General features: G+C 39.9%; 1 protein-coding gene across 1 annotated transcript in view; it reads right to left on the bottom strand.

The window, feature by feature from the left end:
* Positions 1–11,779, bottom strand: part of CPQ (carboxypeptidase Q) — a 144,037-nt gene extending 132,258 nt beyond the window's left edge. Inside the window, exon 1 of the mRNA XM_030266453.4 lies at positions 11,635–11,779. The gene's annotated coding sequence lies outside the window, so the exon portion shown is untranslated. The remainder of the gene's footprint in view (positions 1–11,634) is intronic.
* Positions 11,780–14,872: the final 3,093 nt, after the last annotated feature.

The raw sequence follows: 14,872 nt of genomic DNA, 5'->3' as shown, positions 1-14,872 counted from the left end.
GAGTTCTTCCATCACTTATAAAGATAAGGAGGATGGGTGGATGGCGGTGAGGGCGGGGGGGGGGGCAGGAAATACAAGCTTTATGATCTTGAAGAGAAGCAGACATTCCTCAAAGACTGCTTTTTCAGAATTGTCATAATTCCTCATCTGGGAGAACATTTAATCAGTTGGAAAATCTTGGGTTTGGGAACACACACAGTTGAAGCTATCATTTACATTACAAAGCCCTTAAAATTAGCCTTTTGAATTGTAAAACTAAGGTAAAGTACAACACAACAAGGATATAAGGTTTTGGATAATGTTATTACTTGGACCAAAAAGTCTAAAACACCAAAGGAAACACCTGAGCTATTTTACTTTTCCCAACTTCAGAACTATTTGGATTTTCTACAACTGAAGATACATACTGAAATCTGTGACCTCTGACCATATAGGCTCTTGTAGTGATACTGACTTACGTACACATAATAGCAATGAAAAGTTTTAAGAACTCTATAAGATTAAGACTGAGAAAGTCCAAACATTCCAGGATACACTGCAGCCACAGCTCCCCATTTGGCAGAATTTGATACCCTATTTATAGTCAGTATGGGGGAAGTACTACAGCTTAACATAGAAAGGAAGCAGTGAAAGGAACCACTCTTCCCTCTTTCTTCACCTCCAAGCCTCAGAATAGTAACAGGCTGCCTTGATATATTCTTATTCCGTAGCTGCTGCTTAAATGGATGGCAATAATCCTGAAGAATCACACCATAATCCATGTGCTGAATACTGTATCCAGCATACCGTATCCAAATTCTGTATCAGGAAAACCACAAAAATGATCAGCCAGCTACTTCTCTAAGAGATGGTGTGGTCCAGACAAAAATTAAGTTAACAATAAAACCCCACAAACACTGAACAATGCTCAGCCATACAACAGCTGATATTATTCTTCTTAATAAGCAAGGAAAATACAGTTTCAAAATGGAGTACATTATCTTTTCAGAGGCAAAAGATAGGAATTCAGTGGTATTTTTAGATGAGACTTGAAGAGAACAGAAATACTTAATGAATGGAAGGCAGTTAGGAAACAATGACACCAAAATACAGTGTTGTTCATATTACATTAAATGCCAAAATGTATAGCTAAAGCCAACTGATAATGTTGAAAGACAACTGAAGGGAGGGGGAGGGAATAATTTTGGACAAATAAACCAAGAACAGGGGCACAATTATACTACCTGGTATTTTTATGCTCAACTTTATTCAAATCCACTATTGGCCTTGTGTAAAAAGCAAGACAGGTATCTTGTACTGTTTCGCAAAATTCGTAAACTACGGAGACACAAACTCTTCAGAATTGCATCTTTTTGTGTCAACCTTTCCTATGGGTGAAAACGGCTCCCTTTTTAAGGAAGCAACATAGCCACGGAAATCTTCTCTCACAACCTCTTCAGTACTTATGCTTAAACTTCTCGCACTCAAAATTCTAAGTTAAGTTTCTTTTTGAAAACATGTTCAACAAGACATCTTACATTCCGTATTAAGTTAAATCATTCCCACAAATTGGATGTTAAATATTTTCCTTCTGAGTTTTTATTGAAAGACTAGCAGACTGCATCCGGCCAAATGATGAAACCTACCTTCCTACCAGGAGGAAGCCTATGACAGAAGGTATGAACCATGAGCAAATGATCAATCCACACCTCTGGACAGCAAGAGCTGCTAAAACTGATGGCCAGACATTGTAACAGGAGCAAACCAAGTTTTGTTAGCAACAGTCAGTACCAGGCTGTTACTGTCAAAGGTTGGTCTGCCCCTCCTGTGAAAGCCAAAAGGAATCCCACTGCCATGCATCTGGCACTTGCAAGTACTTCTTGATGTGTCTCCACACAGCTTTCCAGCAGAAGCCTGTTCAAGTCCTACAGAACACGTGTGTGCTCTAGATTTTTGCCAGAAAATCTAAATACTTTGAGTTTCTCCTTCCAACAATTAAATCTCAGTTTTAAAGGCAACTACACATTACACTACTAAGGGTCAAGACATTTCCCAAGCTGAAGTACTGAATTAAGCACCTTAGTTACTAATTATGTAATTTGTAACAGGAGTGCAATAGACCATCTTTTCTACTGAATTTAACAAAAATCACGCCAGATATTTGCAGCTACATATATATTATATGGCACCTCAGAATTAGAAACTTTTAAGTTAAATTCTTAGCATTTTCATATATGACAAAAAATAATATGCCTCTACAACCACACATCTACAAAGCACTTTTTGCTTTGCATATGGAACAAAATTTTTCATTTTAAGACAGCAGGTTCAGAGAAAAGTTATGCACATTAAATACCTTAACAAAAAACACCAAAAAAGAGCAATACCAACATTTTCAAGAGTATCCAACCATTTTAGGTACTTCACTTCATACATCTACAATCCTAGTGTACAAACTATAAGTAGCACCATAATTCAAAATTAAGTCAATAATCATTCAGCAATGCTGAATATAAGATATTTAAGAATATTAATAAATAAAATTTCTAGATGAAAACTTTTTTGAGTATTCCATTTGTCATATTTTTTCATACAGTCTGTCTCTACAGTCACAAGAAAAGGTAAGTTCCTCATACTGCTACAGCAAAAAGCAATCAAGTAGTTTTGTGAAGTTGAGAAATCTGGTCAACATGTTGCTAGATTTTTAAGAACTTTTACTTTAGTCTTTCTCCTCCTTATTGTCAGATATACCCACTGAATCTTCCCTTTCCAAAGCAACAAAAATTTGTAAATGAAACTATAAAAAAAAAGTGAAGGATCAAGAATTTCTCATTACAATTGACAGAAAAATTATCTTTATGATGCATACATATCTTTACTTATATTAAGGGTGGGAAAAGATATTTATTTCAGTAAGATATATTATGAAGTATGTAATTTATGTTTTCATCATGTTCACTAGAGCATTATACTGGTACTCAAATATCACACTGTATTCCAACATATCAACATCAGAAACAAGTTGCTACAGTTCAGTGGCAATGTACAATTGGGGCCATCATCCAACTGCAGAATGCAATGAAATGTGAAAAAAAAAAAAAGAAAAAATCTTTAAAAGCTTGAATGTAACAGACTGCTAGCAAGATAAATATACTTTACTTAAAGAGCTTGAGAGAAATCTGGGTTTTGGCCAATTTTGAGAAATAAATTAGCAAAACCAGACCTCTTTCGGATGTGGAAGAAAGCTCCAGCACCACTTTTTCATCAAAGCTACTCCCCAGTGCAGCACACATTTGATCATGAAGCACTACACTTACCATGCATAAGGCAGATCGGATTTTGTATTTAACTTCTAATTACTTTTTACTACCATTTAAAAGACAAAAATTATCATAATAATTTTGCTATTGCAGGATAAAAAAAGCCATCTTAGGACAACAGACATATATCAGTATGAATTAATTTTTAAATTTTATTAATTTAAAATTTGTTAAATTAATTTTAAAATAATTTTAATTATTTTTAAAATTAATTATTTAATTTTTATTTTGGGCAATGTTCAACACATCCCTGTTATCATCAGGGTCCCCCACACTACTCACTGCACAGACATGCTGACAGGCACGTCTTACAACTAGAGACAAAATGAACCAACAACTGGAAGAGGAGGGACCCAGAAGTGACACCTCCAAGTGCTTCAGTTGCCACATGAAAGACATTAGCATAACCTCTCAGCCCCTTTCTTCTGACACTACCAAGAAGAGATGATCAAAAGCTTGTTGCACTGAAGCAAATGGTCACGTTACAAAACATCAACTGGCAATCAAAGTGAAAAAAGGAAAACAAACAAATAAAAACCAAACTACTAACAAAAATCACAAACAACCACCTGCCCCAAATATACCATAGAGTAAACACACTAATTATATAGAGAGGACAATGACAAAATGTGATCGACCCTCTCTGCAAGTGTTAAGACATCTCCCTGACTTTGAACGTGATTCTGATACTCCTCCTGAACAATAATACTCAGAGATTAGATTATGCCAAGAAAGTATGGGAAGAAACAAAACAGATAGCAGTTTCCTCCTAGATCTTAAATACTTCTGCACAGTTCAGATTGCATAAGGCAAAGCGAAGACAGAGGTGCCAGCTCCCAAACTCCAAAGTACCTGCCTTTGAGAAAACCAACCCATCAGCAGTGACAAGAAGACACCAGGTTCAAGTAAGTGACTGCACCTGAGCTCAGGAAGCACACAGGGACTTCAGCCAGAATCCAGTGAGCCCACAGCTTCACTTCCATATCCCCATTGCTCCTCCTATCCTGCTGCTGCAGGTGACAGCCACAAACTCCTCCTGGCTTTGCTGCACAAGTTATGCCTGGTATGCAACAAAAAGTGAAACTATTTTGACACTCTTTAAATTTATATTTATATACAGTACTACCAAAATGAGCAGAGAGCTCAGGGAATTAAAACACCTCTGGCTTTGGTTCTTCCTCCAAAATAGCCTTCTGCAAACACTAGTTTTGGGACTATGGTCTTAAACTGTTTCTAGTCACAAGACCAACCACTGAGGAGGCAAAAGCTTGCAGAAACAAAGCACTTGGAGCAGTCTGATTTAGCTATAAATGTTGGTTTTCAAACCCACACAATTGCTCAGTCATAACTACATCAAATTCAGAGGGCTTTATCCACAGCATGAAAAAAGCAACTATCAAACATCTGGGACTCTGACTGTTACTAGTGTGAGTTAAAAATGAAGCCTCTACATCCTTCAGTAAATCCAGATGTTTCAAATGTCAGTCTCTTGATTAATTAAAAGCAATTCCAAGTTAAAATGGAACCAGTATTGGAGGATCATTTACAGTTGGTTTCGATTTTATCATATACATCAGCTTGCAAGCAGAGGCAATTGATGAAAATAGAGTTCACATGAAGTTACTAATGCGCCTTCATTCAAAAGCATCTTTGACTTCTTCATGAAGTGCTGATCCTTTCAGGATGATGATTTCACCACGTGTGACTACACTTATGTTTTGGTACTGCTCCCCTATGACAATTTCTCAGTTATTCCCTGAAACAGATCTGATAGCAACAATAACCGTACACCCCTTAATCCATCTTTACCAACAAGTCATACTTACTGAGCACAAAATACTTAGATATAAACACCTGGAGAGCAAGCAAGGCCAGCAAGAAGCCTACATTCCTCAAGTTTACCATCCTATTTAATTCCTAGTTAAGGCCTTTTTTACAGCAGATACCTTCTGCTTTCAGTAGAGCAGCTGAGTTTACACAGTTAACCACAGCTGCACTGATGCTTGCAGCAAACAGCCCAGTTGTTATTGCACCACAGCTGAAAATGTTTTCCAGGGAAAATAGTTAACTTTCATCCTTCCTGTATCACTTTTCTGTAGGGACAGGCAATGTAAGACAGCATGTTTCATTTTGATAATTTTGGGAGGTGATATTAGACAGGTGCTTACTCTAATTTTTATTTATCCAGTACACATTCTTATTTAAGAGTTCACATATGATAAGCTCCCAACAGTTATTTTTATGTAAGGTTCCTATATGCTCCCATTCCTGTCTTCAGCTGTTCAACTGCTCTTGTTCTGGATTTTCAGGAAAGTCACTACAGAATCATATAATGGTTTGGGTTGGAAGACATGTTCAATGTCAGTCCAAGCCCCCTGCAACAAGCAGGCTCAGCTTCAACTAGATCAGGTTGCTCAGAGCCCAACCCAACCTGACCCTCACTGTCCCCAGGAATGCGGCATCTATCACCTCTCTGGACAACCTGTGCTAGAATTTCATTGCCCTCAGTATAAAAATTTTCTCTTATTTCTCGTCAAACTGTACTCTCTTTTAGTTTAAAACCATTACCCCTTGTCCTGTCACAAGATGCCGTGTTAAAAAGTTTCTCTCCATATTTTTTATAAGCCTCTTTCATTGCCAGATTTCCTTGAACAGTCCAAACCTGCACAACTACCAAAGAGCCTAGTACAATCCATCTGTATTGGATACATTGCATTTGGCTATACCAGGTCTTCTAATAACTGTAGAGCACACCAGAGAGCACTGCAAAGCAAAATATATCTGCTAACTTGGGTGGCATTGGTTGCTGGAGACAAGTACCATCTGCCCTCATTCAGTTACTCTCTGAAGGGCAGCCAGACACATTCCTGCTCACTACCCCTCTTTCTGCAAGATTTCTCTTCAGCTATAAGACCTAAGCCCAAAATGAAGTACAAATCACAGATTTTACCAGCCTGGATTGAGTGGGACACAGATTTGGATCAGTAGTGGCTTAAGTACATCTAGATCCCAGCTACGGTCGTTCTGCCCTTCAAATTTGCAATCATTTGCACCAGAACCTTGTCCATCTGATCAGCAGCTGAGAACCAATCCATAAAAAGCAATTTTGCTTTGCTCACAGTAATTAATAATGAGCATTAGTACTGGGAGGTTACTGCCAAAGAGAAAATAAAATGTACTACTCAAAGGAAGACTGCACTGCAGAAGTTCCTGTGCTCTGAGGAGCAGACAGCTCTGCTCTTTCATGGCCACCGGGGTGAGAATGGCTGACCAAAGGCCACTTGGGTGGCTGGAGTGGAAAACTCTGCAGCAGTTGCAGGTAGAATGGACAAGGGCAGTAACCCAGAGCCTGCACAGAATTTTCCAAGCCTATGCCTGAGACTTTTTTCTACTGAAAATCCTCTAGAGATTCCTAACTCAACAGCTATTTCAAGACAACAAAACTGAACAAGTAATTAAAACCAAGTTGACCTTGTTTTCCTTCTTGGGTATCTCATAATGCATTGCTGAGGCAGAAATTGCTGTGTATTTTTCAACAGCACTGAACAGATTACCTGAGCTTAATATTGCACTTATCTGCTTTACCTAGTTGTCATAGAAGAAAATATTAATAGCCCACTGCAGTAATATACAGAATCATTCTTAATGATTGATCATATGATCAATCTCAAATAAATTAGTAGCTTACAATTCTTTTTGCTTCCAAAGCAATAAAGATCTTCATTAACTAAAACTCCAATAAGTGTTTCATAGTCTGCCACAAAAGAGGACTTGTGTTTTGTACAGGAGAACATGACCAGAGAGAGAACTAGAAGATCAGCCTTGTGAATCAGGACAGTATAAACCAAGAGAAACAGAAGCGCTAATCTCAAAACGTGTGCAGAGTATAAGGGGAAAACCATTTAAGACAAATCAAATTTAAGTTCTGGTCTGCAAAGGTTACAGATAAAATAGTGGATGCTTTCCCAATGGGGCCTATTGGCTCAGTTCATATTTTCAGATCTCAAAAAAGAACATTTCTTTCTCAAATTACTATTGGCACATGCATAATATTATATAAGCCCCTTTTTGTGGAGCTACTTGAAACACAAAATTCCTTTTGACTCACTTGCCTTGGGTAAATTGACAGTCAAGTGCCTCCTCTGGAAAAAAACCCAAAAAATTAAAGGCACAGTGTATCAATGTACATGTAGCAGATGAAAGCGAGAAAATTCAGGGAGGACAGAAGAGTGGTCTCATTCCCTTTCATACAGAGTATTTGAGCAGGAAATGTAATTTCACTACATTTAATTAAAAGATCAGTCACCTTAACCAGCAACTTGAGAAAAAAAAAGAAAGAAGAAAGCCCAAACACATAGACAACAACAGATTTAAACCCAGAACTGTTTTCTCATAAAACAGGCTTTAAAAGGGTGACAACAATTCTTGGTTGGACATGATGAGTCTGTGGGGTCAGAAATCAGGTTTGGGCAAATCCTGAGCCTGTAGAAACTCTCACCGTTGTACTGAATGCGAGATGGTCACTCAGGCAAATTTAAAATAATCTTAGTTGTTTATATCTCCTGGGATGTAAGGAATGTCTATGATAGGTGACCTGAGATTAACCTCCTCTTACTATAACATAATGATCATTGATTTAAAATTTATCTTAGAGAAATGAAATTTGACTGATATATTTCCTTTTTAAAACCAGTATTAGTATTCTCTTAAAGTCAGGTTGTAAGATCCCAAGTCTTTTGCCATACCTCTGTTTGCAGTGTAGTACAATAAAACACTTTTCCAAAATACATAAATTCTTAGAGATGTATTTTAATCTACATGTCTATTCATTAGACACTTCTATCAGGTCTCTCTTGGCAGCAACAGCGCCAAAGGATTTCTACATTTTTCTCTCATCCACTGTGGAGAAAATTCATAGAATAGACCTATGTTAATTAGACCTAAAGAGTCTGATAAAATATTACTATTATTAATACCAGTACAGAAAAAGAGAAAGAATTCAAATGAGCCAAGTGTCTGAATATTCTTCACTAAGTCAAAAAAAATATTTAGGTAGGTAGGTAGCTAGATAGACAGACAGATAAATTAAAAGCAAACCTCCCCACCATTGGTCCATTGTCTCTATCACAATATCAGAAATCAAGTCTCTTGTAAGATCAAGGTACGCAAATTACCATTTTTCAAAAAAAAGCTAACATTCTTTACAGGCTAACAAGGTTAACATTTTTCTCAAACTCACATTTTTCTTACAATTTTCTATTGTACTGCAAAACTGAAACAAAAAAAGAGCAAAGCATTCTTCAAAGATTCTGGCAAAAATACTGACTTAATTTAGTAATTGGCATTTAAGAGATTACAAATCTGAGCTAAAACTTCACTACTGCCAGCACAGTGAAAACATAAGTGACTTGTGTTCAGCTGAAGAAAGAATTTACATTTATTTCACTACTTTGAGATTACTGCAGACATTTGCTAACAAAAAAGTGAAAGATTACTGCAATGCAGTTTTTGACAGATAATACTTCCTGTGGAGACAGAACAGAAAGAACTGTAGAGCTTCAAGATTGTAATCGTTTTGTACATTTCTACCCACAAAGTACTTCTTTAGGCAAAATATTTCACCCCTGCAGCTGCTACCCCTTAGATGTACTGCCACCCTTCATCTCCATCCTCCTACAATTGGGAAGAAAGGAAGAAATAACAAGGCAAAGTTTTCAACCTTAAAACAAGAAAGTTTTATACAATATAGCAAGAACAGATAAAAGAATCCCACGCCCATTATGAGTTTCTGCAATTATATCAAGAGTAAGATATTTTGCTTCCTTTCTCCAATCAGCATTAAAGGCACACAGGCATTTGCAAAACTGCGTTATAAAACAAATACAGATTTATATGAGCTTTTGTTAACAGATGCCTCCCAACAGGGGTCAATGACAGGTTGCTCTTCCCCACCCCAGATTTGCAATCTGTTCTTATCTGATTCTGTATCTTATTGTTTCACTGTTCAAAAGAATTATATGTATTTTAAACACCAAGAAAAAAGATCAGGTAAAACAAAGGCTTTGTATGAATCTCTAAAGCTGTGGTGGCTTTGATCCAAGTTTATCTGGAGAGCCTTCATCTGAAAGACAGAAGTTTGAGTAAAGTAAAACTGATTGCAAGGGACAATACATAGATGCTATTCAAGATAAGGTGGATATGTCTCAGGGAAATAGACAAAATTTACAAGGAAAAAAGGGGTGTAAGAACTTGCATGCATATGGCAGGCTTTGTGAGGTTTCTTTGAGGAAATAAAAGTTTGAGATTTTATTAAAAATAATAATCCAACAGAAGGAGCAGCAGACAAGACTGGAAGGTGATTTTTAGACCTGACAGGTAAGCATGAGAAAGACTTCTAATATAAACTTTCATCCCTGCAAAAAATTAACCAGAATAAAATCAAGGCCAGTTTGTCACCCTAACTTAAATCTTATGAATTTTCACAAGTTGAAATAGAGAGATACATCACAGATAGATGAAGATAGCAGCAGTTATTCTATTTCCACATAGGGAGTCTGCTCTAAAGCCATGCCAAGTATTGCTTTGTAAGATGAAACACTCACACACTCCCCTTTAATCAATAGATTACAACACTCCTACAACAGTTCTAGAGAACTACCTCCAGAAACAATTAGCAAAAACTAATCTAATTTTGAATAGAGTGAAAACAGAGCAAAATTTTGAAAATTAAGGCTCACTTAACAAGACATTAGGATTTTAGGTGCCTTTGTGCATGGCACTATCTGAGCAGGCACTTTTGGTGTTCATGCAGCACTTAGGAAAGTCAGGTACTCAAAATATTGCAGTTTGGAGAAAAAAACCCAAGTAATTAATACACAAATTGAATTCGTGTGCTTGTATCTTGAATTTGTTCTTTTGTAGTTTTGAGCACATATACAACTTGGCAGATATAACCACTATATTCAAAAGGTTTCTTTGCATCTAATGTGTCCTTAGTCAAATCTGATTCAGCCTACAGAACTTGTATCTTTTTAATGTTTATTTATGTTTTCAAAAATATTTTTATATGTTATTTTCACAATATTTATATATATTTTAGCTTTCAGTCAGTGACTGCTGTCAGCTTTGCTCACTTCAGGATCACAGCAGAGCATCATGTTTTGTCTAACCCGGACCATGCCTCCCCCAAGCACTGTGTGACTGCCAACTTTGAGTCCATATTTGTTTTTAAATTAAGAGGAACAAGTGGGTGACCAAGGATTTTGTTTCACAAAATCAATTAGGCTGGAAAAGACCACTGACATCTTTTGAGTCTCTGACCAAACACCACCACATCACCTAGACCCTGGCACAAAGTGCCATGTCCATTCTTTCCTTAAACACCTCTGGGGATGGTGATTCCACCACTTCCTGGGCTGTCTGTTCCAATGTCTAATCACTCTTTCTGTGACATTCCTCCAAATGCCCGACTTAAAAACTCCCCTGACACAGTTTAGGCTATGTTAACTTGTCCTATTACTTGTTACATGTGAAAAAAGACTGACCCCCATGTGGCTACAATCTCCTTTCAGGCAGTTGTAGAAAATGGTAAGGTCCCCATGAGCCTTCCTCAGGCTAAACAACTCCAGTTCTCTCAGCCGCTCCTCACAAGACTTGTGCTGCAGACCCTTCCCCAGCTCCACTGCCTCCTCTGGACACACTCCAGCCCCTCAATGTCCTTCTTGTACCGAGGAGCCCAGAACTGGATGCAGTACTTGATGTAAACCCTAACCAGTTGTGAGTCCAGGCGGACAATCCCGGCCCTGCTCCTGCTGGCCACACTATTGCTGGTACAGGCCAGGATGCCCTTGGCTCTCTTGGCCACCTGCGCTCACTGCTGGCTCACGTTCAGCCAGCGGTCGACAAACGCCTCCAGACCCTTTTCCGCTGTTGTCAAGCGATGGAACATACATGCTCCCGAAGTACGAGCACGCTGGTGTCAGTCGCCCCTCCGGCAAAGGGCGAACAGCAGATGCAGCGAGGCGGCCCCGGCCCCGCCGCCACGCCGGGGGCTCCAGCCCAGCGACCGGGCAGGGCGGCAGCGCCGGGGCTGCGGCCCAGCGGGCCACGGGGATGGGGAAAGGCAGCACCCGCTGCACGGCTCTAGCGCAAGGCAAGGAGCCGGGGCCGAGCCCAGCCGGGAGCCGGGAATGGCGGCCAAGTGCCCTCCCGGAGTAGAAGCCTCCCGCAAAAGCGCTACAGCCCGGCGGAGGAGCGCCGGCAGCCCGGGGGGACGCCCTGTGTCGGGGAGGGGGAGGAGGATGAGGATGAGGCGGTGGGCAGAGCAAACACGCACCTTCCCCGTGCCGATCGGGCGGCGGTGCCGGCACAGCCCCGACCCCGCCGGCTGCGGACCGGGAAGGAGGAGCCGCCGCGAGGGAAGGGGCCGGGCCGCGGACCGGGACCCGCCAGCGGCCCCCGCGCCTCGGAGCCCGCCCCGGGGCCAGGCGGGCCCGGCCCGGCTGCTGCCGCCCGGCCCCGGCGGCCTGAAAAGCCCCGTCCGTCACCGCCGGGCTTTCCTGCGGGCTGAGACCTTCCCTGCGAGGGGCCGTGAGGGTGCTGAGGCGTTGGACGAAGTTCCCCCAAAGTTGTGGATGCCCCATCCCTGGAAATATTCAACGCCAGCTGGGATGGGGCACTGGGCGATGTGATCCCCTGGAAGCTGTCCTTACCCATGGCAGGAGATTGGATCGAGACAGTTTTTAAGGTCTCTTCCAACCCAAACTATTGTGATGCTGTGATGATTCTGTGATTGAGTTTTTATAGGGAATGTGTGATAGTGGTGCAAGGGCGCATGGAAGATGGATGAAGCATGAGGAGCCTTTCCTGCTGGCTGCACGGTGGCAGCATCCTTCTGACTATTTCAGAGCATGGCAATGTGTAGTTCATTGATGTTTTCCAGCTAAGAGCCTTTCCTGCCTTCACACTCCTGGGAACTGAGGCAGGGCCATTGCTCCTCAGATGGTGGCCGCCTGCAAAAGTAACATTGCACTCATTTAAATAGAGGTGTGTTTATAAAACACTTAGGTAAATGAGTGCAATTTCTTCTGTAGATAAGATCTTAAAAAACAAACATGGGTCTTAATCTGCAAACAGTTGAATTAAAGCTCTCATTCTATTTAAATCAATGGGACTACCCAGGTGCTTAGAGGTAAGGGGTTTTAGGATCAAAGCCTTTGGTGCATTTCCAAAAAGCTGCTGTAGCAGAAAGACATTGAAGAATTTCCCTCTAATATTCAACACCGTATTCCAATATTAATGAACTTTCTGCCTCAGTGAAATGACTGTTAAGACTAATGAGCTTCATGGGTGTGTACCTTGAGGAGGGGTTTGAAACACATTATTATAAGATAATGGCTGTTCCTGCCAACCTGACTCCTCCACCTCTGTATTTGAGGTGACTCATTTGTATTTTTTCACTTGTATTTTTCTGTACAGCATCTGAACAGTATGTTTTTCCAGCTGGAACTTTGTTCTCTGCAACACAGATCAGGGACCATGCTGATGGGATGAAACAACATATTTCTCAAACTGCCACAGTCCTTAAGAGTCCTGTTCCATTGAGGGTAACAAAACAACTGCTTCAACAAAAACATTACACAAGGAAAAGGCTGTCAGAAATTTTCCTGTCTGGCTTCTCCTTTGCTGCACTTTCTGTAGATTCTTTACATATAGTACCCTATAAGCTCTAAGCCTCCATCTAGTCCTGTACCTCTGGAAAGAGATTATACAGTGATTAATGTGATAAATATGTCACTGAAAGTCATGCAAGAAAATATTCCATCCTCAAAGTTTGGCTGTTACACCCACAGCACCTTGAACTTAACTGCCAATGTACAGCCTTTCTTTTCACTTTCAGCAAGAGAGAACATAGGACATGTCTTCATAAACAAGCTCATGTAAAACTGTACTTGTAGTATATAAATTTAGGATTTTGTTCGATTCATGAGAGTGATTTCATTTCATTTGCTCCCTTAACAATTAAATCACTTCACCCAACTGGTTTCCCATTATTTTTTTCGTTAATTAGCTTTCTTTGTTAATCCTTCTATACCAAAAAGTTGAGAATCAGGCCATCTTTTTTTTCTCCTTCATCAAAGAGTCAGAAGGATGGAAATATCTTGGTGTAGCTGTCATTAATCCCAGGTAAGAGGGTAGAGAACTCAGTGCTTTAGTTTTCTGCTGTCCTTGCCAGAGGAGTGACAAAAGCAAGTTAAGAGGCATAACAGCAAAACCTAGCGCTCCACCCCTCTTCAGCCAGCAACATGCACAAATCTGTTTACAGGTTTCAAACACCTCAATACCCATTTAGCCTCAGGAAAGGTATTTCCCTTATACCCACCTCTTACGTGTTTTTCTCTATTTTGCATTATTCACTAAATACATACATTTGTTTACAACCTCAGGACTTTCAGATTGCTTGGTTTTCCCTAGTCAGGACTGTAATTGTAAATCTGGGAGAATCTGGAGCTGAGGAGTCTTGTGATCAGTTTCCCAACTTTATAGGCTACTGTGCTGGGCAAAATCCCAGCCCCACCATCCAGAAATCATCTTTGTCATCCATCTTGCATACTCCTGAACTCATAAAGACTATCAGGTGCTTGAAGGTCTCTGTATGGATGCATCTTTACAAGACTGCTAGAAACAATGTCAGAGTCAAGAACTTACTCTTAAAGAAAGGGATTGGATATATATGAATGTCAATAATAATCAGAATTATCTGATTGTAACTTGGTGTTTCAAGGAATAAGCTGGTACCTAGCTCCTGGACAGGGGAATTCAACCTAAAATGAGGACATATGACACTACTTACAGCTGGATTTTTTCACCTCCTGTTATACAGCATATGAAGCAACTGGTGGAATGTGCTGTTAGGCACAAAACACTCACTGCCTGAGCAGCTCTTGAATCTCTTCTGATGGATATTGCTTGGTACGAAGCTTCTCCCTACAAAGAAGGGGAAGTGGCATGATGCTACTTTGCTGTGCTTTGGTTTTCCATTCTATTTAGACTGCATGGCTTTTGGAGCAAGAACTGCTTTGGTTGTTCTCCAAACTTTCTTGAAATAGTCTCTAAAATGTGACTGTATTAAAATAATAAGAAGAAACCACAAGCATATTCACATACTAATTATTATGCAAAGTAGGGAGGGGGAGGGAAGAAAGTATGAGATTCCTTTGAAAAGCTGCCAGCACAGGACCAAATACAAAAGGTGTTTGAAGTGGGAGCACACTGTACCAGACTGAAGAATCACCAATATACCAGTTACTCTTGTTTAGGGGTATGCTCTCAATTTTCATTTTATGACATTTATTTACTTTAGTATAGCATTTTTTATTTTTTTGACTCAGTCTCCCAAAAGTTTCCTCTAGGTCCACAATGGATTTTAGTACCACTACAAGATGTTTTCTTGTAAAGTTTTCTTTAAAGTTTTTCTCTGTTGCTTTGCACTGTAGGCAGGTAAAAATGGACTGCTAATTAATGGACACTTCAGCTTTTATTTGCTCTTTTTTTTTTTTTTTTTTTTCAGTTAA

The sequence above is a fragment of the Taeniopygia guttata genome, chromosome 2 (genome assembly GCF_048771995.1).
Source record: "Taeniopygia guttata chromosome 2, bTaeGut7.mat, whole genome shotgun sequence".
Lineage (NCBI taxonomy): Eukaryota > Metazoa > Chordata > Aves > Passeriformes > Estrildidae > Taeniopygia > Taeniopygia guttata.
This window is presented reverse-complemented; position numbering and strand designations above follow the sequence as displayed.